This window comes from Macrosteles quadrilineatus, unplaced genomic scaffold (assembly GCF_028750875.1).
Source record: "Macrosteles quadrilineatus isolate MER2022 unplaced genomic scaffold, UCM_ALF_1.0 Scaffold_9__3_contigs__length_116548681, whole genome shotgun sequence".
NCBI classification, from domain to species: Eukaryota; Metazoa; Arthropoda; class Insecta; order Hemiptera; family Cicadellidae; genus Macrosteles; species Macrosteles quadrilineatus.
This window is the reverse complement of record NW_026542602.1, coordinates 7,328,810-7,353,068: the sequence shown is the minus strand read 5'-3', so window position 1 is coordinate 7,353,068 and position 24,259 is coordinate 7,328,810. Positions and strand designations below refer to the sequence as shown.

The following is a 24,259-nucleotide window of genomic DNA, read 5'->3' as shown; positions in this document are numbered from 1 at the left end:
TTTGGTGTTAAAACAACATCCTCATCTTCGGTTAGGTATTTGTAGAGTATGCATTGATCAGTTGTTGGTTGAGATGCTGAAAGAATGGGTGCTCCCCCCCCCCCTTTTAGTTGCCTCTTATGAAACAGGGGATACTGTACTGTGCTGTCTATATTCTAAAGCTGGAGCCGCATGGTGACTACGATCTACAGTATGCCTTAATTTAATGTTGGTATTATATTCAAATTTACATTGTTGACACAACCATAAACTCCGTACATAGCTATTTAGGATCAGTGCAAGTGAGTGCGATTGACTAGAGTAGACAGTTGTAGGAGTATGACCATAGTATGTTTAATCAATGGTGTGAGGTTAGTAACCTCATTTTATGTCAATGGTGTGACTTTGTTCCTAGCTCATAATTATAAAAAAATAAATGTGATTTTATTTGTTCGTAGAAATTATACAATTGCGTGAGGATCCCTCTTATAACACGGACTATAAATATCATATAATGAGTTAACTGTATATAATCAATGCTGGTAGTATCCTAAGTCTATGATTATAGCTTAGATTGTGTGTATGGTCACGGTGCATTGAAACTGATCGTTGTAAAATATAATCATGTAACTTTTTATAGTATGTAGCAGTGTGCATGATTGGAATCCGAATTCACCAAAAACGCATCGAAGAACAGCCGAGAATACAAAAAACCCCAAGGTTTATGTGGTGGTATTTGGTGCTGCTGGTATCCCCAATCCCAATCCACATTCAGATTTAGATTCGTGATTCCTATTCGTCTGAGCAGAAAGAAACTTTGTTTTGTTAGTACCAACCAAACCAACGTCCAGCGTCTGTGGTCTGCTTCGCTTCAGCTGTTGTCATTGTCATTTTCATTTGTCAATTTAATTGTGTGTCGTGCCGTACGTCATCATCGTTTAGTTTGTAAACCTCGAAATTGATAAGTTTGAAGTTTTCATTAAGTGAATCAATTATATATATATATAAATAAGTTAACACTCCAGTTAGGTCAGAACACTTACAGTACTTACGGTTTCAATTAAAAGGTGAGTTTTAAAATATTTACCAGCCTAGCCTAGGGCTTGTGAACCTATGTTAGTTGGTTTGATAATTTAGCAAAGCAATTACTGGTATGAATATTACTTTATCTCAAGAATATCACAGAAAGATAGGTAGTAAAGAAGTGGAAGAATCTGATAAACTAGGGCCAAGGGCAATACAATTGTAAGATGTAAGGTTTGGTTTAAAGTTGTTGTCTAGTCTGAAACTAAGTTAAGCTTTATCTACTTGTGTAGAATAACAACACAATGACATGTAATGGAAACTAACACTAGGCCTATTTAAAAAAATCACAGTACCGTATGAATTCATAGAGTTCCCATTTGGGAGGAAATCTTTTGTTGAATAGACAGGTAAATAGTTAAACCGTTTAGCCTACTTTAATTTACCCTCAAACCAGTTAAGAGTCAAGAGTGATTTGCTTCAAATGTGTTCACATATTATTTTCATTTAGGTCGGCTAATTTAGTTCTACAGTAGACACATATGTGAATAAACAGGATTGATTACATAGGCTACACAAAAGATAGGGTGTATCTTAGGCCGGGTACAGTTTCTTAACTGGGCTATGCTAATATCGATTGAAAATATTGATTAATAGGCTAATCGATATTTTTAAATATATCTATTATAAAAATTAACTATCATAACCTAACCTAACCAACCAAACTTGCTGATGGTGAAAAAATCGCATGAAAGTTTACTAAGTTAATCGTATCGATAGTTTCAATCGATATACGCATAGCCCAGTTAAGAAACTGTACCCCTAAGGCCTATTTAGTCAGTAGCGAGGTTCACGCAGGTCTAGTAGGGCTAGTGATGACTCAATGCTTTACTACTAAATAACACGCATGAGTATTAAACTTGGTGGATTCTTCTTTCTTTTCTACAATAACATCAAGAAGGCAGTAAAAATCTGTCTGTCTCCATCCTTCTTACCTGTGCTTTAATCCTAATTATTTTTATAAGTGCGCCAAATATCGATCCAGATGAAAGGGAAAATGGCTGGCGTTAAACTGTAGCATAAATTTTCAATATTAGGTTAACTTAACATTTTTAAGGTCAAAATTTTCTTTGTTAATTTAAATTATGTTTTAAAAGTTAATTGTTACATTTTTTTGTGATCGAATCGAATAAATAACGGCTTTTTAAAGCTGTAAATAGCTTTACGCCCACAAATAAGACGCTTAGCCCCCAGATTAACTACTGTGAATATAATTTTGTAAAGTCTAAGCCTGGTTAGAAAAAATCCCCTACTGTGAAATGTAGTTGGAATTATCATTCTTCCAACTCTAGTCCGTAGGCTACATCTTGAAGGTTCAAAACTGACAATGTCATTCTCAGACATCATTGACTTTGTAATGGGACCCAGCATAACTTAGCATTAATGAAATATTGACTGCTTTTCTGCATGGTGGTCGCAGTCAGTTAACAGTTCTAGCTTGTACTTCTGCTTTACCTAATGACGCTTGACAACTTTAACTCATTTGTTCCTATTAAAAGATTATAGACCTAACATAAGTTTTCTTAAACATTCATTCAAGATCAAAAGCATTACGGTACTCATCTAGGCCTATGCCTGTCCTATCTATTATTTTTTTAAATTTTGTAAGTAAATATACCACAAGCTTTTTTAAGGAACACTCCATCTTGGTTTGTTGATATTTTACGTTGACATTTCAAGATAGCTTAATTTAAACCCAATGATAAAAGGAACCTAACTCCAAAATTGATCCTCTTAGGTTGAACATTAACTTTTTAAGGCAAGCTTTCAAGTTCAATTTTATTCCAAACACCTTTATTTGTTCTTGCATATTATATGGTAGGTACTCAGTTGATGAAATAATCGATTAGGGCCTATAGGATTCTGAAGTAGACAGACATCCCAAGATCTGTATGTCGAGCTGTTGCCAATTTTTTATTAAAAAAACATAGCCTAGTTGTGAGAGCCAGTCACAGAATGTGCTAGTGAGAAGATTGTTTATTCGACAGAAATTATTAATTTGGATTAGCACAGTAAGCCATAAGGCTCAAATCGACTACGATGGATGATTTTTACTAAATAATTAGTGACAACTTTAACATAAATGTTGGAATATCTGTTGTATCAATAGTCAAAGATAGCATCAATATTCTATAAACAATCTCACATACATCTACCCATGACAATAAAAATTACAACTCAATGGAAAATAAAACAAACCAAACGTCTGTTTAGCTGCTAATAAAAGTATAAAATTAATCCGTTATTAATTAAGATAGCTGACGGTGGACAAAATATTTTAATACAGGAAATATATTTTATTGCTTTCCTTTTTAATCTGTTCTGGTGAAAAGTAAATCGTTCTTGTCAATCTTGTCCTACATATAAGGTTTTTTATTTAAAAAATTAATATGTGTCCAGGAATCACGTAATTTTTGTTCCTGGTGTTTTAGAGATGTGATCAAAACTTTAAAAGATTGTCTGGGAATAATAATATAGTCACAATCGGCCTTTTTCCATTTTATCTGAATCATATTCAGATCTAATTTCTTAAAAATTGTTCATTTTACGTAAATAATATATCTTATTCGACTTTAAGACTAAAATAACAAAAAATCTTTTTTTGAAGATCGAAATGATCACTACAATACCTAAAATCCTTTGATTTCAAGTCAGTGAGGCGACAAAAGAAGTAGCAGTGATGAAAGTAAAAATAGACCCGAGATGAGTGGCATAGGAGACAATTGAATCAATTAGCAAGTCTGTTCAGTCTGTCCAATGTGTTACCGAGGCGTAGTGGGCGAACTGAGTTGTAGGCGTTTGTGAATGATAACTGCTGTTTTGTAAAGAATGTGTTAACAGTTTTGTTTATGCTTTAACACCAGTAATGTCTCCTAATCGTAAACGCATTACTTTGAGGGGAATTCTAACCTGGTCCAAACTTGTCATACCGGGATTGAACTTGAATACCAGGGAGTACCTGAATATTAAACCTCAATCTGAATATTAAACCTCAATACCGGGAAGTACCTGAATATAGAACCTGAATATAGAGGAATACCTGAATTTTGAACTTGAATACCAGGGAGTACCTGAATATTAAACCTCAATACCGGGGAGTACCAGAATATTAAACCTCAATACCGGGGAGTACCAGAATATTAAACCTCAATACCGGGGAGTACCAGAATATTAAACCTCAATACCGGGGAGTACCTGAATATTAAACCTCAATACCGGGGAGTACCAGAATATTAAACCTCAATACCGGGGAGTACCTGTATATTAAACCTCAATACCGGGGAGTACCTGTATATTAAACCTCAGTACCGGGGAGTACCTGTATATTAAACCTCAATACCGGGGAGTACCTTACCTGTATATTAAACCTCAATACCGGGGAGTACCAGAATATTAAACCTCAGTATCGGGGAGTACCTGTATATTAAACCTCAATACCGGGAGTAGGCCTACCTGAATATAGAACCTCAATATAGAGGAATACCTGAATTCTGAACTTGAATACCGGGGAGTACCTGAATATAGAACCTCAATACCGGGGAGTGCCTGAATATAGAACCTCAATACCGGGGAGTACCTGAATATAGAACCTCAATACCGGGGATTACCTGAATATAGAACCTCAATACCGAGGAATACCTGAATTTTGAACTTGAATACCGGGGATTATCTTGATATTGAACCTAACGAGGAATACCTGATTATTTTACTTGAATACCGGGATTGTTTAACTCTCACTCTTACAGTAAAATCTGATGAGTCTAACTGGACTAGCAACATATCCATTGTAACATTTAGTTGTCTCATCTTTAAAAAAAATATTTTATGGCATGAACCCCTTTAGACAGTTTATTGTGGTAGATAAGTTTGTGTTGGGCCTACTAAAGTTAATAATAGTTACTGTAAGGTAGGCCTACCCATTGACTGTTCAGAGAACTGGACTCCTAGAATCCTAGATTCACTTCCGGAAAAGCCACAATTTTTAAAGTTTTGTATGAACAATTACTTTTTTACTGTTGTGGTTGGCTTGTTTATTGATATATTTGGATAAAACCTGGCAAATTTATTTATTTTATACTACCTATAAGCTATTAATATTTTACTAAAGCCCACACTTTATTAGTTTCCTTGTAGCAAAAAACCTAGGTACTCGTTAAACTTAATGTTATTTAAATAGATTCAATTGAAAATCAATTAAAACAAATGGAAATTCGCTAAGTCGGCAGATTTGCTGCGGCGGGGGTATATATTACTTAAACGAGAGTACAGAATACCGTAACTAATTAATTTTGCGACCCCTAAACGATAGTACTGAAGTGATCATAGAACGAGAGTACTTGAGGATTCAATACTTAGGAACTCATTTGAGGTATCATCCTTAAATAATCCAATAACCAAGTGGTAACCGAAGTAATGATGACTACAGAACGCCATAGTTATTTAGTGTAATCGGAAACGTTGAATTAAGTTGCATTATTTTAAAGAAAATTCGCGGTTGAAGAACGCTATTGGGTGTAGACGCAGGCGAGCACATCTCGGTGAAGTATGCAAGGGGGGCGAAGGCGAGAGTCCCGAGGCTCCGGTGTGACCCGGTCAAGAGTTCATCCGTGATCCGCCGGACTGCGGAGTGCGGAGCGCGGAGCCGGGACTGGCAGAGGCCACGTTGAGTAAGTTACGTTCAGACACACACTCTTGTAGAACAACTAATATAACATCCTATTCTCGAAGAGTATTTTTCCCAACTATTCTGAATCACTTGACGGATTATCATGATTCTTTTTTTACGATGATAATTTCTAGAGGTAGGAAACGTCGAAGCCATTTGGGTTTCAGTCTTATGGAAATTTATTTATTTAGGTGTAGCAGCCGACGTTGACAGTTTAGATTAGTTTATAGAATACAATTTATGAAGTTTAACTAAATAACTTTCAAACTTCCTGCGACACAAATTCGGCGTATGGATAAAGATAAAATATACAGGGTGAGTCTCGTAAGGTATCCTTCACTATTACATACCAACCGTTTGCCCCACAAAGATTAAATAAAATAGCTACTTCCCTATAGGGAAATTCGCAAAATCTTCCCTCTAAACCTCAAGGAACAGCTTTAATATTTTGAACGTTAAACGTTACATGGTGAATTGGATGATTGGATGCTAGGTCATGTTTTCTGTACAGTAGTATTTAGTATAGAAGTTAGTTTGTGTGATATTTTATCCTGGTTAACAACCCTTCGGCATGTCTCATTCATAATTAAAAATCAAAGGCTCATGTGTTTCTCTTAGACCTTAAACACATTTCGAGCTTTAAGTTGTGGTGTTAGCCTATAGGTTAGCGTTTAGCGAGATAGGTTCGATTCCCGACTAAAATTGGAAGGTTTCGAACTACTGTACTAACTACTCTGCAAATCGGGTTTCTTAAATAAAAAATTCCAGACACTAGTGTCAAAACATTCGACGCTTCACAACGTGTTTAGTTCCCGAGGTAAGACAGTGCAAATCGTCGCTCAATTAACGATAACACAACGACCATAAGTGGGAGGAGCCCGACAGTAATCATGCGCCAGACTCTGTTCCCAGGCCGCTGTGAAATCGCTAAACTGCGCTTGCGTTGTTCCCTCCCCCCTCCACCCCCTCCACCGTCATATACCATCTGCCACCGCGGTCATCAGTCATCCAGTCAGAGTAGGGGGGGGGGCGCATTTGTCAAACATAACTGAGCTGTTGCTCGGAGCCTGCGGGATAGCTTGGGTTTGTGTTGGGAGATTTTTTATAATACTTTACGGGAGAAAGCAGACAAGTCAGATAAGTTCACTGAGTGGTTAGTGTTTTCAAATGTGAGGGTTTTCTGGTTCGATTCCAAACGGGGTCGTTTTTTAAAGTTAGGTTTGCGTTCGGAGATACTTTCGAATGCTAGCAGTACACTATCGCCAAACACAGGCGAGCACGATAGTGTTCTCGGTTTGCTGTGTACGCTTGATATATATTGCCTTGCCACGATTCGTACTCGCCTGTACTCCACATTTTGTCAAAGAGGTCACAGGATGGAAGCAAAGACAAGGGCCAGAGGTTAAAATATGTCTCAACTGGCGAGCACGTTCGCTGAACATTGGCGAACATTCGGCGAACGTTCAAACAGCATTCGCCGTCGCAACTCGAGTTAAAAATTCGACTAAACATTCGGCGATAGTGTACTGAGCCTGTGTAAATAAATGATTTTTCATTTCATTACTGAACAACTGACTTTTCTCAGGATCGAACCGGGGACCTCGTGATTCCTAGTCGAGTACTGTAGCTAATTAGTCACGCAACAGTAAACAAGTACAGTATAATAAACTATAAAATAAGAATTGTACACCCTCCTTCACAAAGCCAAATTTAAGCTATTGCTGTCCAGAGCTCATTTGATGAAGACAATCCTCCAAGAAGAATCATTTAAGTGCAACTACAGTATTGGCTGTAAGACTTTTGGTCTGTGTGATGTTCTCGTTCGAAGCAAAGCCATCAAAACACACGTGTTCTCTATGGGTGGTGTTAAACTAAACTAACGACTTTCGGCGACTTGACTACCTCACTTCCAGTTTTGCCAGCTCCCGCTACAAAATATCTAGAGTATTCAGTTTCCTTTTGACGCTCAATAAACTCTGGAGGTAGTTCCAAATTAAGTTTCTTCTTAGCAGTTTGCCCCAATTTATACATTTCGAGTTCAAATCCTGCTAATAATTTGTTTTTAATCAGGAACTGATCCAGAGTTTACCTCAAGGTGTAACTACTTTCTGGTATAGAGAACTAAAAATAGGACATCTCAGACTAGGACTTGAAGATATCTCTATGTATAAGGGAGCACTCCCTCCGTATTGAGTGAAGGTATTTCAAATTAGCGATTCTATCTCCACATTCCCATGTCAGTTCACCCTGGAGGTTTATAGGTCAATTTGCAGCTTAATTAAATTAAGTCTGGAAGGACAGTAAAATCGTTGATTTATCTGCCACCTGGTGAAGCCCGGGTTTGACAAGACGGTTTAGGTTCAGGTGTGTGGGTATTACCAATGCTAATGGCGTCGCTTCCGGCAGCAGGCGATATGATCGTATTGACCTTTCACATCGGATACACCGAGAGATGTGGAAATGGAACATTTCCCGACGTTTGGCGTCTGGACAAACGAACGGTTTGCTGACGAAAATATCTGAGGATAGTTCAAAGAAGAAAAATTCCAGAATGAAGTTTGCTTCCACAAGGAATGAGAGTTTTTAAAAAAACCAACCGGAATGGCAGTTTTTGGATTTAAAGGATTTTCTTGTGGCGTACATGTTTTTCAGTCAATATACCAAAGGATGTTTTGGAATTGTGACGTCTCGAGTTCGATGTTTAGCGTAAAGCGACGAAAAACGCAGTATGTTCACGAAATTGAAAAAAATTTCACTTTTGACTTTGAAATTATTGGATGATTGTTCAAAGCGGAGCTCTCTGTAGTATGTTTGAAGTCTTTTAGACACTACGGATTTGCGTTTAGTGATTATAATCTATGCATGTCAATTCGATTGGTATACATCTTTCACATTTGGAAATACTAAGATATGCACTGGAGATTGTCTGGTTTGAGCTCAGCCCCTTTGAACCGCTTTGATCCAGTTCGTGATTGGAAATTGGCAGGTTTAGGGAATAAGTTTCTCAAATTCGTTCCAGCTAAAACTAACAGTCTCTTTGAGCATCCCTTTTCTTCACTCTCGATATAAAAAGCTAGAACCACAACTAATGTCAACGAAAAAGATTTTTCCTGGTCAGCTAGTTCCCCTTGCTCTTAATTTGGATACTCTTAATCAGCTTCTTGCCTCGATGCTAAAAAATATTTGGATAGGCGTAAGGTGTCAACATCTTGCCTGCCGAGCAGAACTTGAAGAAACACTCCCGAAATTCAGTCGCAACCCCGGAATGTTTGCAGCAGTGTGAGTGTGGCGGAGTTCCGTTATATTCGCCGACTGTGAGATATGCGACGGACGTTTCATTTGCATCGCATTATAGCATGAAGTGAGCGCGAGACGCACCTTTGTAGCCGCCGCCGAAGATCTTCCTGCAGCGTGCGGTGGTCCTCGCGGGCTTGTTTACAAATGAATCCCCTTTTAAATGTAACTTCAGGCTAGTCCTAGTGGGTTGTGGCATTACTTGGATAAAATCCATTAGTCGTTGGCAGGAATTGAACCCCGTGCTCTATCTACACCGATGCACTTCCCACAGCTAAAAACTAATGGCGATTGGCAGGATTTGAACCCAGACCCTTCTGGACAGAAGGCAAGCAAAACACACTTCATCCGCACGCATAGTGTCAATTATTACCTAGTGTGGTATTTCCAGCTTTTGACTGGTTTATTCCAGTTTATTTCACCTTATGCTAATATTTACTTTTGTTTCAGAATGACTTGGTCGCAATTCCGGATCAACTCTGACGCTTGATTGAAGTTTGATTGTTCAAGTAAGTCAAAACATATTGCAAAGTGTACTTTTTTAATGTTTGTTCACTGTAAAGGTGCTACTCGGAACATCCAGCTTACCTAAGGTGACCGATGTGCTCTATGCCTACCCCGCTTGGTAATTGACCCGGTCTTGGTCTCTAAGTGTTTTAATTGGGGGAAGTTGCGATGGCTTTCCCATAAATTACCCATAATTGTCCCAGCGCCGCCTTCCAGCTGCAATTAAACAAATCATAATTGACGCCGCTATCGTACAGTAACCTCTGTGATCGTCTAGAGATTCTGTATGATTGATGCGCTTATAATTGGTTATGGAGGAACTTTGGGATCGGATTTAAAGTTGAGAATTTTAAAAGGATAGATTGCTATAACATGTAATTGTCTGTTTAGACAAAAAGAATTAAATACAGACCGACAGCAGTGCTGTGGTTTATGTTCTGGCGTAAACTGTTTGGATCGCCATGTAGTTAAGGCGCACACGCTTACAAGGCACTCCTAGCGTTGGACGCCAGAACATATGCTAACAACAGCACTGCTGTCGGTGTATATTTAATTATATTTGTATATGGTTAATATATTCTACACAAGCAGTATTGTTATAGTTTGTTGATCAGATGACTTACAGTCACACTTTAACATTATAACCGAGGACAAAACTCGGTTCCGACCCATGTGATGGAACTTTAGTGGCGCACGAAGCTTGAAGTTCGGAAAGATGTCAATTTCAACTGGATTAGTAGAGAGTTTTGTCCAAATTGTTACATTGGCTTTTGTGCATAGCGGGGTGACCGATTGAGCTCTAGGCTTCCGTCCTGAAGTCTCGGGTTAGAATCCCACCGATCACAAATGATTTTTAGCTATGCGATGCCTAGAACCGGTATGTAATCCACCTTTAGTAAGTGGTTAATGTACCTTGTTTGTCTAAATTAAAGAACACAAGTTTAAACACGTTAATTTATTTGTGTCATGGTTAAACCAAGTCAAGTATATTATACAGATTAGTGCATCGGACGAAGTTTTAATCGACAGAAACGTCGCAATAGAGATGTGAAAGAAATATTTTGAATATTAGGAATATGTTTTTTTTATTAGAATTCAAGACGAACGAGTTAAAGCCAATTATGATTCCATCTGGTGGCAATACATCATAGGAAAGGAGAAAGGAAATTTTTCTTAGAGGAGAGAAAATTTTTCTGCATTGCAGATCTCCCTCCCCCCCCCCCTAAAGCCATATAATAAAAAAGTACACATATATTGTGTATGTTACTCTAAAGTAAATGTGACAATTTAAAATGTGGATTTCAATTTTAACCTTTATTTAATCAAACAAAATTCAGAACTATGATGGTAATGAACTAAATACATGAGTTTCTTCATAAAAGTCTCCTCTTCAACCTTTTCCCATCCCTGAGTTTATCATACTCTGAATATGAGCTTAAGATTAATTTAAACTTGTCGTGAATGTAATTATGTCAGAGTTGGGTTTCATAGACACTGATAGATGTGTTGAGGTTAATCAAACTAAGGAGCCTTCGTTAACGTAAGGCTTGACTTGTGTCGGTTCTCGTGTTTAATTTAGGTAATTTTTCATACGGTTTTGCTGAGAGATATAGTATCTATACTTTTAGTAAATGACTGGAAAATCTTTTCATATATAAATTAATCACTTTTAGGAATGGCGTTGTAAATAAAAGTTTGTAAAAGCATTGGTCATTGATAAAGTTACACATTTTAAAAATTAACCAAAACCATGACGAAGATACGCAATATTAGATTCAATATTTGTACATATTAATTCATTATTAGTACATATTAATTAATTATTAGTACATATTAAAAGTGTATTTTATAAATACCAGCTGGATATAGAACGGTCAACATTTTATTTAGTGGCAAAATTAAATTTTAAGTAATAATTTAAACTAGAGGTCGTCCAGTGGTCGAAACTCGACCAAAAATATGTAATGTACTAACTTATCTATTTTCACCCCACACTGTAAATAAAACATGTGATTGGAGTTTCTTCCATTTGTTTTGATTTTCTGTTTATATTTCGTTGTTATTTCGTAACCAGCATAGCAACGCATAAGATCCATGTTAATTTTTTCAAATTTTTAAACTCATTTTTTGTGCTTATCTTTGAGCCTATTTAAATTTATAAAGGGGTTCTGCACACCTACAGGAAAATAGCTTTCCAACGGTATGCGTAGATTTTCCCTACGATGCACACGAGCTGAGAAAAAAGGTTTTAAAGAAACATGCTTGCCTATTAATATATAGATAGTTCTTCTGGCCAATGACAAAGGACCTCACTTTTTATTACTTATTGACGGACGACCAATTTCATTAACAATATATAGGCTACAATATTATACAATATTGTCCACATTATACCAAATCAAACAAAATGGAATGTCCGTTGAAATAAAATAAAATAAATAAAAATAAAATAAAATATTTTGTGTTCTAGAACTAGACCAGTAACTCCTAAATCTAGAATGACCAACGAAATTTAAACTGATGAAATAAGATAAACTCAACAAATAACAAAGAGACCTAAACAATAACAATAGATTATAAATAAATGACCATTGATATCAACAACAAAACAGCATTGCAAAAGTAATAAAATTTCAACATTGTGCAAGGCAATTAATCAAAAAAACAATACATAGCAAGACCCGGAAGTACATTAATTGCATGTTAATAAATTAGCTTTGACTTTATTATTTTATAATTAGTTCAGTTTAATGTATTCTTTGATAAATAAATAAATTGCTTATTATAAATTGGAAGTACTGTAGTGCAAAACACAGCAAGACGTTACAAAAACAGCTGATTGGCGGAGAGCGGCGAGCGAGCCCTCTCATTGGTCGGACGGCAGCCAATCGTAATCGACGCCCTATCTCCGCCATGTAATCCGCCTTACGCCTTATCAGCAGACGACAGTCTGTTTTCCGTCCTTTGCGCCTTCGTCCGCCGCGGCAAGTTGAGTGACCGCGTGGTTCGGAACCGAGTTTAATTATAAAACTGTTATTCACAACTTATTGTGTGGTTTTTGTGAGTGCAATTTAGGTATGTATTTTGTTCAACAGTGTTAGCAGTTAATTATGTTATTTGTGTAGTTAAGATCTGATAGTGCGATAACTGCTTGTTTGTGTAATCTATCTGCCTAATTAGAATAGCTTTTGATAACGTTTAACCTCTCGTTCTTGACGGAAAATGTTAAGAATATGTAATTTAAACCATGTACGTTTGCAACGTTGCTCGATTTTACTAGCCAGTTTGTTGTGTATAGACACACTTGTTTTTTAAAATTTAATTTAGATATATTATTGTTCACGTGTCTTAAGCACAGACAAGGGAATGAGCACTTATAGTCAATGCAAAAATGGTTTGGATCACTAAAAATATTTTGAAGAAAAAATTGTTCATTTAAACAAACTGTCCAATTGATTCATACTGTTGTAAGGGGTTAGTTATGATACCTTAAGTGAAAAATCTTAACAATGTTTTCAAAGATATTGTGGAGAAAACTTCATCCCTTCATAATTTTGTAGACAGCTTCAAATTATATGACATTGAAAGCACTATCATTTACAATATTTACAATGGAAAATTGCATTTAAATTGTTGATCATACATTTTGGGTGCTTTAACAGATCATCAACTTCTCTGATTTATTTATTTAAAGGTTTGGTTTAAACTCAAGTTTATTTTAGGTAGAAAATTAGAGTCAAGTTTTATACAGTTGTGCAGTGGATTTTAAGAATGGTTAGTTAAAATAATAGCGAGAGATATATGGGCTTTGGCTTTTAACTTAATAATGCTTGTAGTGTCCGTCCGTAGTCCAGTGGTAGGAATTGGACAGGTTAATAGGGTAACCAACAACAATAAAATAATAACTTACATTATATTAAAAATCATATTCTAGACCAAAGGGATCTGTTTTGTGAAATTTATAAATGTTTATTAGACCAGATTATTACAAATAAGCATTAGGTCCACTCATGCCAATATAAACAGTTAAAATAGCTTCAATCCCTTCGATATCAAGAAATTTAAGCAAACTTAAAATCAAGCCAATCAGTAAAAGATAAAGTTTTGACTTGTATTTTAAAGTTGTTCCAAAAATATGGAGTAAATTTAATAGTTCTATACAGTTTATTGACACTTTAGGAGAGAGTAATAGACTGTTAAAATGACATCTCCGTTTAGAATAATTGTGCTAAAACACCAACCAGATATAATTCAATATGTATAAACCAGCTATGATCTTGTCAGTGTTAATTATAGGTCTGAGAGGAAATTACCACTCACTACTAACACAGACCGGTGTAATAGCTTTCACCGTGTATGGTGAAGTGACCTGTGTTCACGGGTTCATTCTCATCACAATGTTAATTAATACATATGAAGACCCACCCACATGATCGCAATGTACAAGCAATTTGGGCCTAACATACCTTAAACGCTGTTAATACCATACATCGGTTCCGAACCACTTGGTTTATTCAAATTTCTACTGATCGAACTGACTTACCGACTTCGATTAGAATTGTCAATTGTTTTGTCAAAATTGTTCAATAACTGTAGATATTACACCCCCAGCGGGTTTAAGGATGATTATAGAGCACAACTTGCGTTCTTAAGGTCCGAGTTCAAATCCAACCAATGACCAAATACAGCCACGTAATATTTTGGTTAACATTGAGCTGTAGGTTCAAATATGACGTAAAAATTGCATTTTTAAGCGAGGAAAATGAATAAATGGTGTGAATGACTACGGTGTTTGTTGGAGATTTTCAGCATGGGTGAAGTTGGTGAATAAATTTTTTAGGGGTACCAAGACGCGAACTGCTGACAGTGCTGAATTGTATTCGTTGTCCGTAGCTCTACCATAGAGCTCTATGAACGCTACCGATTCACTTCAAATCTCACTATTAGGCTATCTTGAAGGTTTTTCAAAGCTCACATAATATTATGTTTAATCTTCTTGTCCGTATTTTAAAAGTGAATCCTTCACCAGCAATACACACCACGTCAAACAGGAATTCTCCTCCCAAAAGCTTCGATCTGTAACTTATCCATCAAGATCTGCTTGGTAAAAGCCAGCTGAGCGGAGTCGGCGAACACAAAACATGTCGTGGACCGGGATGCGCATAAAACGTTGATGTCCACGACTGCGCGGGCGGGGGGGGGGGGATCTCGTAATGAGCGAGACTCACGCAAACTACGAGAGTGGATGGCTGTGTGCCGTTAGCCAGCCTGACCCTTCGCATACCTCGTCAATGGGATAACTGGCTGAGGATACATAGACTGCACAATGGAACTCCTTCCTTGAATCATTGGTTACCAGTACTGTGTATAATACTACCTAGTAGCCGCGCTCTTTGCTTCTGGTAGCGGAGTGGTTATTCGCCTTGTAAAAGGTTGGATCCTATGAAAAAGTCAGTAGCTTTTTAACGGTTGGGAACTGTACCGGGTGACCTCAAAAAGTTGGACTTTTAAGGTTGCTGGTTAAGAAACATATGGTCTAGTCAGTAACAAAGCTACACAGATCAAGTGCATCGTCGTCTTAGAGAATTGAGAATTCTCTTGAATTAAGGAGAGAAGATGAATTTAGGAGAGAGAGGATTTAGATTGGATTAAATTGAATTTACACATGGAGTGGAGATGGACTTATTCGGTAACTCTTTTTTTGTGTTGCTACCAGTTCTATTGTAGAAAGCATTTCAACTGGAAATGAAATAGCAGTTACTTCTGTTATTTGATCACTTCAACGTTTAGATGCAATATAATATATTCGTGATTATCCACCTAGACCATCCGCTGCAAAGAGCAGATAGAAATAGTAAACTTCATTGCAAAGTTTCCTAATTTCAACCCCATTCAAGGCCTTGAATTAGAGTTTCATTGGAACCACCCCGGTTGAAGACACAGTCTATTGTCTATTTTTTTTCTGATTATTTACTAAACAGGGTTCCGTAGTGAGAAAAATCAATTTTGCTTCTTCCATGGAGTGTGTATTTTTGTATGCATTTTTGCATTCAATCATTATAAATTTAAAATTTTTAACAGTTCTGTAGCCTACTTTTTAACAGTTAATCACTTCTAACACGACTCCTCATAAAGTGTTGAGTGTTTAAGAAATATTTAATCAAAATTATGTAGTTCAGATTCAATATTTGTACAATTTGGGTTTTGTTAAATTCGTTTTTTTTTATATTTTTATTCCGAGGATTTTCGTGAAACAATTCTATTGGAGTTTTAGAGATTCGTAGTTTTGTTGGTTCCAAGGGATGCTCAATTCCTCTTTTGAATGCTACGACCTACAGTATCGACGACAAGACCTGTATGCCTATAAGGAACTGCACGCAGCGCCCATCTTGCATGGGTTGTCAGCCAGTGAAAGCCTGCAGTTGCAGTTTGTGGGAGAGACATTATAATCTGATGCACACACAATGACCTACTTCTACACATGGGATACTTTATACACCCGGAATATGGTAGCATATACCGCGGTGAATCCGTGGGGCTGTTTCACTCAGACAACTTCTTGTCTAGCCGCCAATTGGAGAACGTTTCTAATTTTGAGGGCCATATACTCATAGAAAAGTATAGTGCTGCTTATGGCTAACTTTCTTAGATTGCAAAGAAGACTCGAAAAGATAGGGAAAAGGAGTTTAATAATCCCCTGAGCGCATACAAGGCAGATTAATTTGAAGAAAGGGTAAAAAAAGGGTATGCTAATCCTTGAGCTTCAATTAGCCAATTTACTTAGTTGTAAGGGTATATTGATCTCCGAATGCATAATGGACTGTTTAATTTGGAGGAAAGGTCGGAATAGAGCATACTTAATACATTTCGTACATTCTAGGTAAATTTTGTTGCCATATGAAGAGGGTTGGAAACTCGTGTGGCGATGCGAGGTATCTTACCATCCTAACCCTAAATTTGACCTTGAGTTCAAAGAGCCGAAATGTTGTCAAGCTATCGTTTAAAAAATTCGAAACAAAGTTATTATACATGTTAATCTTTTGTTTTCCATAGTAGATTTCAATAACGTACAATTTCAATGGGAATTCACCCCGTTGTGTTTACTGAAGTACATTATTTTTTGTAGAAAAGTTAGCTCAATTCCTTACCTTAAAATAACCTCAAAACTCCAAGACATGGTCTCCTTGTGCACATTAGTAGACCGCTAACTTGTGAAGTTTAATTTATTGTATACTCTCGCCAAGTCTAGGGGCGATTTTATTCCTAGAGAAGTTATGTATACATCTTGTGTGGAAAGTCCCTGTTGCTGGACCAGTCTTCAACTCAACTTATCTTGGTTATTTATAATTCTGCGAGTGTCCGCGGTCGTCGGATTAACCTACGTTTCTCCCAGAGGTTCTGGGTCGTTGGTTATTTACAACTTGAGTGTTAAATTAATAGTTTGCGTCGGACAGATTGATAGATTGTGTTGTTCAACATTTTCCGTGGACAAAAGTGTAGGAAACCAGTTAAATTATATTCGTTAGAAAGTTTGGTTGAATTCGATAGCTGACGGTGTTTTCCTTATGTAAACCTTCGGTGTCCGAGGTACCGGGTTCAAACCCCGCTAATCACCCATTTTATCTAAGTTCCGCAACTCTTGAAGCTTAAGCCTGAAGTAATGTGTAAAACTGTTCTGGGCTAGAGTTTACCAGGCTGTGAAAGTGGGGCACAACTAATACAAAACAAATATACCAATAATTGAAAAATGTAATAGGCCTACCTTGTACAATGATCCACAATCTTTATTTTGTTTTTATTTACAGTTTTGTCCAAAATATTTCTTGTCACGGAGATAGGGGGTTTTCAGCAAACCCCTTTTACCGCTCTTCGAAATCGAGCAATAAATAACAAATTTTTCCATACACCGACGCATACTTGGGTGTGTATTTTAAGTTAAATATGAATGCGAGATGAGTGTAATAATGGAATGAGATGATCTCTGTCTGTGTGGCTTTGTCGCTTACTAGATACACAACAAGTAGTGTTTAATTAGTTAAGCCCATTTATTAAAAGCCCCATAATCAATGACACCTCAGTTTTGAACAAATAAAAGCTGACTTTTCTCGATTGTTCCTCTTGACATTATGTTCTTTTTCAAGCCCAAGATGTGTCGAGGTTCTGTTGTGAAACCAAGCTTCAGCGTCTACAGTCTACACTATGCAGTGTAAAGATAATATCTATCGGTTGTCGAAGTTTAGCAACGCAGTGTTGCGTGTGGTGCGCAGTGGGTGGGTCGTTCGTGCGGAACTTGATGACGCCCATGACGGTTGCCAGCTTGAGAAACTCTCCCGGCTTGGGAATTAACTGGACATTTCAAAGAACGGACTGAGGACCCATAGATCATCGGGTCATGAAATGTCAGAATGCGCAACAGCTCAAATAATATGTTTGTTCAGGACATTTTCGTTGTTAGAACACCATCGTCAGCTCCAGGTTCTAAAATTCTTCAGACTAAAAATTCGTACTCGGCTTCGCCTCGTACATGACATTTTGTGTTTTCGTCTTCAGCTTTGGCTTGAACCTTGAGCACGCACCGAAAATGGCACTTTCTGCACTAGCATAAGAATATACACCTTAAATATGGTCTACTCCTTAATATATGGAACTAGTAAAGAAATATAGGTAATTTCGTATTAGACCGACCACACCTAAAAATTAAAATGTTTAAAACTAACCAAACCAAATATGCTGTAACATTTCAAAATTTCGTTTGGTAGCAGAAATAATGACATTTAGGAAATATGTCGCGAGTTTGGTTAGGTTAGGTTGGTTTAGAACAGTTACATTTTTAGGTGTGATTGGTATAATAGGAATGTACCGAAATATACTACATTATTCGTTCCTTAGTTTTTGTATTGGGATAGTTGACGTAAAAGACTCTACGTCTTACAATAAGTGGTCCTATCAGTTTTGCTCGGTTAAAAGATTTGCGTTTTTGTCATTAATATTAGTAAACTACATCAGCTATGTGGTTCAAGTCAACTAAGTCAATTTGGATGCTAAAACCGGTGACAACTTTAACATGGGGGTGGAATGTCTAGCTATCAATAGTCTAAGGTTGTATACAAGGCACGGTTGTCTCGTTGTGGGCTGCACGTGAAGTGAAATGGTCAATGTGAATGAATGGCCAAGTCAGCTGGAGCCTAGAGCCTAATTTGATGAGTCATTTGATGATCCGTCTCGTATGATTGTCCACTTGGCTCTCTCCATTGCCAACATGTGCCGTGGCGGTTATTAACTTGACGTTGTTTAACTATTTTACCAAGCGTGTAGAATTCTGTTTAAGGAAGTTGATGTGGGTGTGGTTTTTATGAGTGGAAAACAGTTTTAATTCATCGCAAGATTATTGTCAACCTTCATGGAAGTCCATCTAACTTTTTCCCATAAGCCTGGGAAGTCTGGGAGGAATAAGCCTCAGTAGAGAGGGCGATCCGGGGGTTGTGTGTATAAATTTGCTTTGTCAATTTATAATTGTTCTGCATCGTATCTAAATTTTGTACTTTTACGGGTTTGCCGTACGATTTGAAAAAAAAATGAGGTTAACATGTAGTCTCATAAAGAGAGGCTCTAGCCCCATAGCCCATATTGGTGGATGCCCATGTCAACACTTATATTACGTTGAATACCACATTTATTCGTCTTATTGAGTTATTCCGAAGGTGATACAGATGTAGATTTCTTTCGTGTACAAAATCAAAATTTGCCAGTCGACAATGATTTTGTGAGATATCTACAAATTTACCAATTTTAAAATTACGTCTCCAGTTGTCTAATCTGTAACCACAACTAGAACTTAAACGCCCCTTTTATCTTACGTGATTCTCGTATTTTGCCTCAACGTCATAAAAATTGATGTTTATAAATGATTTGACGGGATTTTTTGCGTGCTTGAATCGGACAAGGCTTATTTTCCACCCGACGTTCAACTTATTGGAACCATCATACAAATATGAACCTTAATTTTCTCCATAACCCCCCTTCCATTGTTTAAGGTTTTCCATAGCATTCAGTTTACATCCACACAGTATAGTTGGTGACCTTTTAGCTTGTTTTCGTTTTAAGAACACCATTGTTTATTTATATTAATGTTGTGATTACCGTCTTCTCGCTCTTGCATTCCCCCAGGATACACACTACGCTGTAGTCGCCACAGCGTGTATTGGAAAATGAAGAGGACCAAGTCCCAGAACAGTACAGTCAAATCACTCACTGAAATGTCACAATCATGCCATGCGTTTATTAGTTGTATTCGCGTAAACGGATTTACCATTCTGCGAGCTATTAGCTTTGATGCTGTGAAATGCTGTGAGCCACGGGCTTTGGCCCTGTGAGCCACGGGCATCGCGGATAGCCCTGAGCCACGAGCCAGTACCTCACCAGAGCCCGCGGCGGCTGGACCGGTTCCTGGGTTCCTGGCGCAATGAGCAGGAAAGTCTGCCAAGCCTAGCATTATTTTATATCGGACTGGTTTTCGATTATTTGTCAGCCGGCCGGTCGGCTCCGTGCCTTTCACTCGCGGGAAAGTTTGAATTCGCAGTGCGCTATGGACTCGTCTGCGTCGTTTTAGTGCGTTCCCCGATTGTTTTAACAGGTATGTATGAATTGCAGATGAAAATTTTGAAAAAAAATCTTCCTATACATTTTTTTTATTGTCATTTTATTCATTTAGTTGAGAGGTTTTGAAAGTCAGGTTTCATTTCTGTTCGACGTCAATATCAATAGATAGTTTTTATTTAACAATAGCCAATACATTAGTGCCTGTGTCTATAAAAATGGTTTTGGATTTAGGATTCAAAAACTGGTTGTTTTTTACACAAGTTGAAAGACTTATCGCAGTAGTCAAGTTGTTACTGTAGTTCTCCCCTATATATTGGGGGTTCGCCGGTTCGATCACGATAAAAGTTATTAGCTTTTTGATGGTCCTAAATTGGACCCATCTGTCCTTGATTATTGGGCTTTTGGTCCTGACTAATGAAACAGCTGATCATAGTCAGTAACAAAGCTACACAAAGTATCTCACTCTGTTTTACACTTATCTCTTACTTGTATTTGTGTTAAAATAACCCGGTGGCGTCCTCCATCTTAATTGGTATTAATTACAGTATTTACATTTACTCGTTCTATTAGGCTTCATTAAACCGGCAAAAAAACGCATGTTCCACATATGCAGTACTGGCAAACAATTTAACAATTACAGTACAACATTACAATGATTTTTTTCTGCTAATCGGAAACTACATGGATTTCATGATATTTTTTGTATAGTGAAAAACATTTCTATGGTTGTGTAGGTATCGGTTTTTGTTAATCCAAGTAATCAATTATCATTGCCGATTTCATATAGAGATTGGAACTTATGTAATTCGCTAGAGAACTTGTGTAGCCTCTTTGCTGTTTGTTTTTGTTGGCTGCAAATATAAGCTGTCCTTGTAAACGACATAGAGGACAACCTTGCAAATTGTTTTTATAAACAAAGATTGCCTTCGGGTTTGCATTTCCGTAAAATACAAGAAACCAAGAAAGTCACCGGACACATCTCACTAGAATAATCATTTATCTTACTCAAAGATGATTTTAAATTCTATCTCAGTTTAGTACCATAAGTAGAAGTTTTGAGGTGTACTACCTTTTCTTGTTGCTTTATTTTGTGCATTTTCTACTAAATAAAATCATCTCATGAACAATTGCTATGTCTTGCTCGCTGAAAGTAAATTAGAAACAAAGAAAGGTGTGCGATCATTGTAAATTCACCCTTAAAAGATAAACTCAATTCAATTAACATTATTAAAACCTTGACTATATATTCACTAGTGTAAATAGACTAAATCGATGTTATTGAGTTATTTCAACAGTTCGGCTTTATCTTCAGTCTTTCATAACAATTTATGTGTCTTTTAAAGAGAAAACTGGGGTTATCAATTGAACGGAAATAACAACAACTCTGTACTTTCCTCAAAGAGATCATGTTTAGCGCTGCCAGTGTATCAATTCAATGAATTTAATCATTTAATTTGTATTAACAATTTCTATTTTGTAAGGCCGTAGTTGTGTAATTGTGATTTTTGGTCGTCGCTTATATAGTCCCCTACCGCTTATATAGTCCGCGACCAACGTCTGGTCGCGGACTATGAAGTCCCGAGCTCGTGAACCGCCCCTTAGCCTACGAGTTTTGATATTATATAATTATAAGTTGAATTTGGCGTTGGCTTTGTAATTTAGTATGCTTGTATAAATAACTAGTTGTTTTGGCCGTTCTTACCTCTGTTAGAGTGCAGAAAAGAACAATTTGTGTCTGTGAATATACTGTATTAAACATACCACTGTAGAACGTACACAACGTGCTTTTTATCGTTATTTAATCAGTTTCTTTGGTTGAATTTGCTCAATTTTGTGGATGAATTAAACTGATAACAATATAAACATAAATAAACTAAGTAAACAGAGAAAATGTAAACATTCGAGTATATTTCGTTTTTGTGAATAAAAAATAAACGCTTTTCTTCCAACTTTATTTTTCTGCGACATTTAAGCCCAACCGGGTATTGTATTTTCGTTCAAGAACGAACATGAACAGTTTCTTCTTTCTACAGTAGATAACCTAATCTAACCTAACCTATTTGCTATTTATATCTTTGATTGTTTATACAATAGTATATAGTACTAAACTCTTAAACACTCTGTTACATTAGTTCAAAGTTTTTTTTTACTTAAAATTACAACAAAATGAATACCCGATGCAAAAAAGAGAATACATGTTAAGAATGAGCATCAGACAGATTTTCCATGTTTGCCTTTTCTTTCAATGCACCCTAAGTAAATGTTTGTAGACAGAATATGTCGCCGCAACGAATTTTTTCATCATTCAATTTTTCAATTTTTTTTTTCATTCGAGTTATTAGTCAGAGATGCCGTACGTAGACATTTTAAATCTTAACAATACTCTCAACGTTGTGAAATAAATCATAGTGTTGCTAATTAGAACACCCTGTAAAACCTATTACATAATTCACAAGGTTTTTAAAAGTCTTGCGCTCTATCATTCGCAACAGATCTATAGAAAACATTTGTATGTAAATGCTCTCGATATATTTGACGGTAGTCCTACTTTTGCGATTGTACAACTTATGAGCCTTTTGGCGAACAGCTGTTAGATTGTTAACAAAATGTTGAGCATTGAAAATCGTCATTAATACCATAGAAAAAAATCTTACTCCGTTCTTTTTTAATTTTACTGCTTCCACACGTATATTTTCACACGGTGACGTATGTTTCGATACAAGTCGTCTTGCCTTGTGCGATCCAAGCCTCAAGGCTAGCCGGACTTTCTTCTCCCAGTTAGACAATGTTGTTCTCCGCGCTGCATCATGCGGTGTCGTCGTTTTTATGCTGGATTACTTTTCACCCTTGTGATCAAGATCAAGCTAGGAATGATTCAAGGTATTTCATATTTTTTTAATGAATTTACTCTTTAGCTATTTCCAGGTTCCTAAAGCGAAATTGGGTCAATAGGATTGTAAGACAAATGTGGATATGTTATGATTTGTCAGTTTCTATAATTCCATTCCTCCTTTTGGACGTTTCTGGGTTGTTGAAGGACTTGTTTCTTATTTTGTACCTTCCCTCCTAAAATTTGTTAGTTTTGTTAATTGCAATATCGATCATTTACTCAGTCAATGGTTTGCCATTTTACAAAACCATTTAATTTACAATCCCTAATATCAATTAAGGATTTTTTGAAAAGTAGCAAATTTTGACACTGTATCTTGACCCCAAACATTTTATCGTATGCTTTTGGTTAGCCTGTATCGTTGACAGTGTCATCTCGTACGGAATAATTTATCTTTAACCGTATATTTTATGAGATATTAAACATAACCAAACATAACCTAGTAAAATATGTATACAATCAAAATGGTGCTGGCAAGGTAATTGAGAAGCACTATATAATTTTTCATTGATTGAAATTTAAGTCTTCATTCCTCTGCTATTTCTTAACTAAAATATTCACATATACTCGGAACTTGAGCTCACCGTGTCAACGTATTCATCGAATGCCTCATACAGTCGAGTTCTTGTCAAGGTTGTGTTGAGTCCATTATCAACTGGTGTTATTTCTGGCACAAAGCCACAACAACACCGCTGTAGTCGAGGTTTGACCGAGATACCCAGATTGTTGCGCCACCCAGTCCAAGTCCATATGTTCCTTTGTCCCTCGGGGATGTTTATGACACTTGGAACACTCGTTGGAACTGCGGTACGATCATCGTTAAAATGTAGAATTGGAACGGTTATTGGTCAATGTATTGATTTTGTATGCATTCTACGAGTATTTTGTTTTTACCCGTGCTTCGCAACGGAGTGAGGATACATAAGAAATAATGTGGTTATTTAAATGAAAAGTAAATAACAACCACCATTGGTTAGGATAAAAACTCAATATTACTGTTTATTTTCATGGATATCTATGGGATACGCAATCAGCTATGTGTCAGAATCAAAAGTTTATAATGTTCATGTTTCTTATGGACATCATACAGTTCCTTGCTTTTGTTATAAAGGGTTGCCCAAAAAGGTACAAATAATTTCACGGCAATTAATAATTATTTTATTAGCCGTACAAACTTACTCTACCTTAGTGTTCTACATGTTTTGCACAATTGTTTATTACATTATTCCATTCGTCTTGTT

At 36.7% G+C, this 24,259-nt stretch overlaps 1 protein-coding gene across 4 annotated transcripts in view; it reads left to right on the top strand.

The window, feature by feature from the left end:
* The first annotated feature begins 802 nt into the window (after window positions 1-802).
* The window catches only part of LOC129003979 (protein N-terminal asparagine amidohydrolase-like), a 44,322-nt gene continuing 20,865 nt past the window's right edge, over window positions 803-24,259 (top strand). The window contains exons 1-2 of one of the 4 annotated variants that reach the window (XM_054432340.1): window positions 803-1,046; window positions 9,473-9,531. The gene's annotated coding sequence lies outside the window, so the exon portion shown is untranslated. Of the gene's footprint in view, window positions 1,047-9,472; window positions 9,532-12,493; window positions 12,605-19,960; window positions 20,163-22,921; window positions 23,009-24,259 lie in introns of those variants that run through there. The other 3 variants (XM_054432339.1, XM_054432341.1, XM_054432342.1) reach the window with 3 other exon arrangements.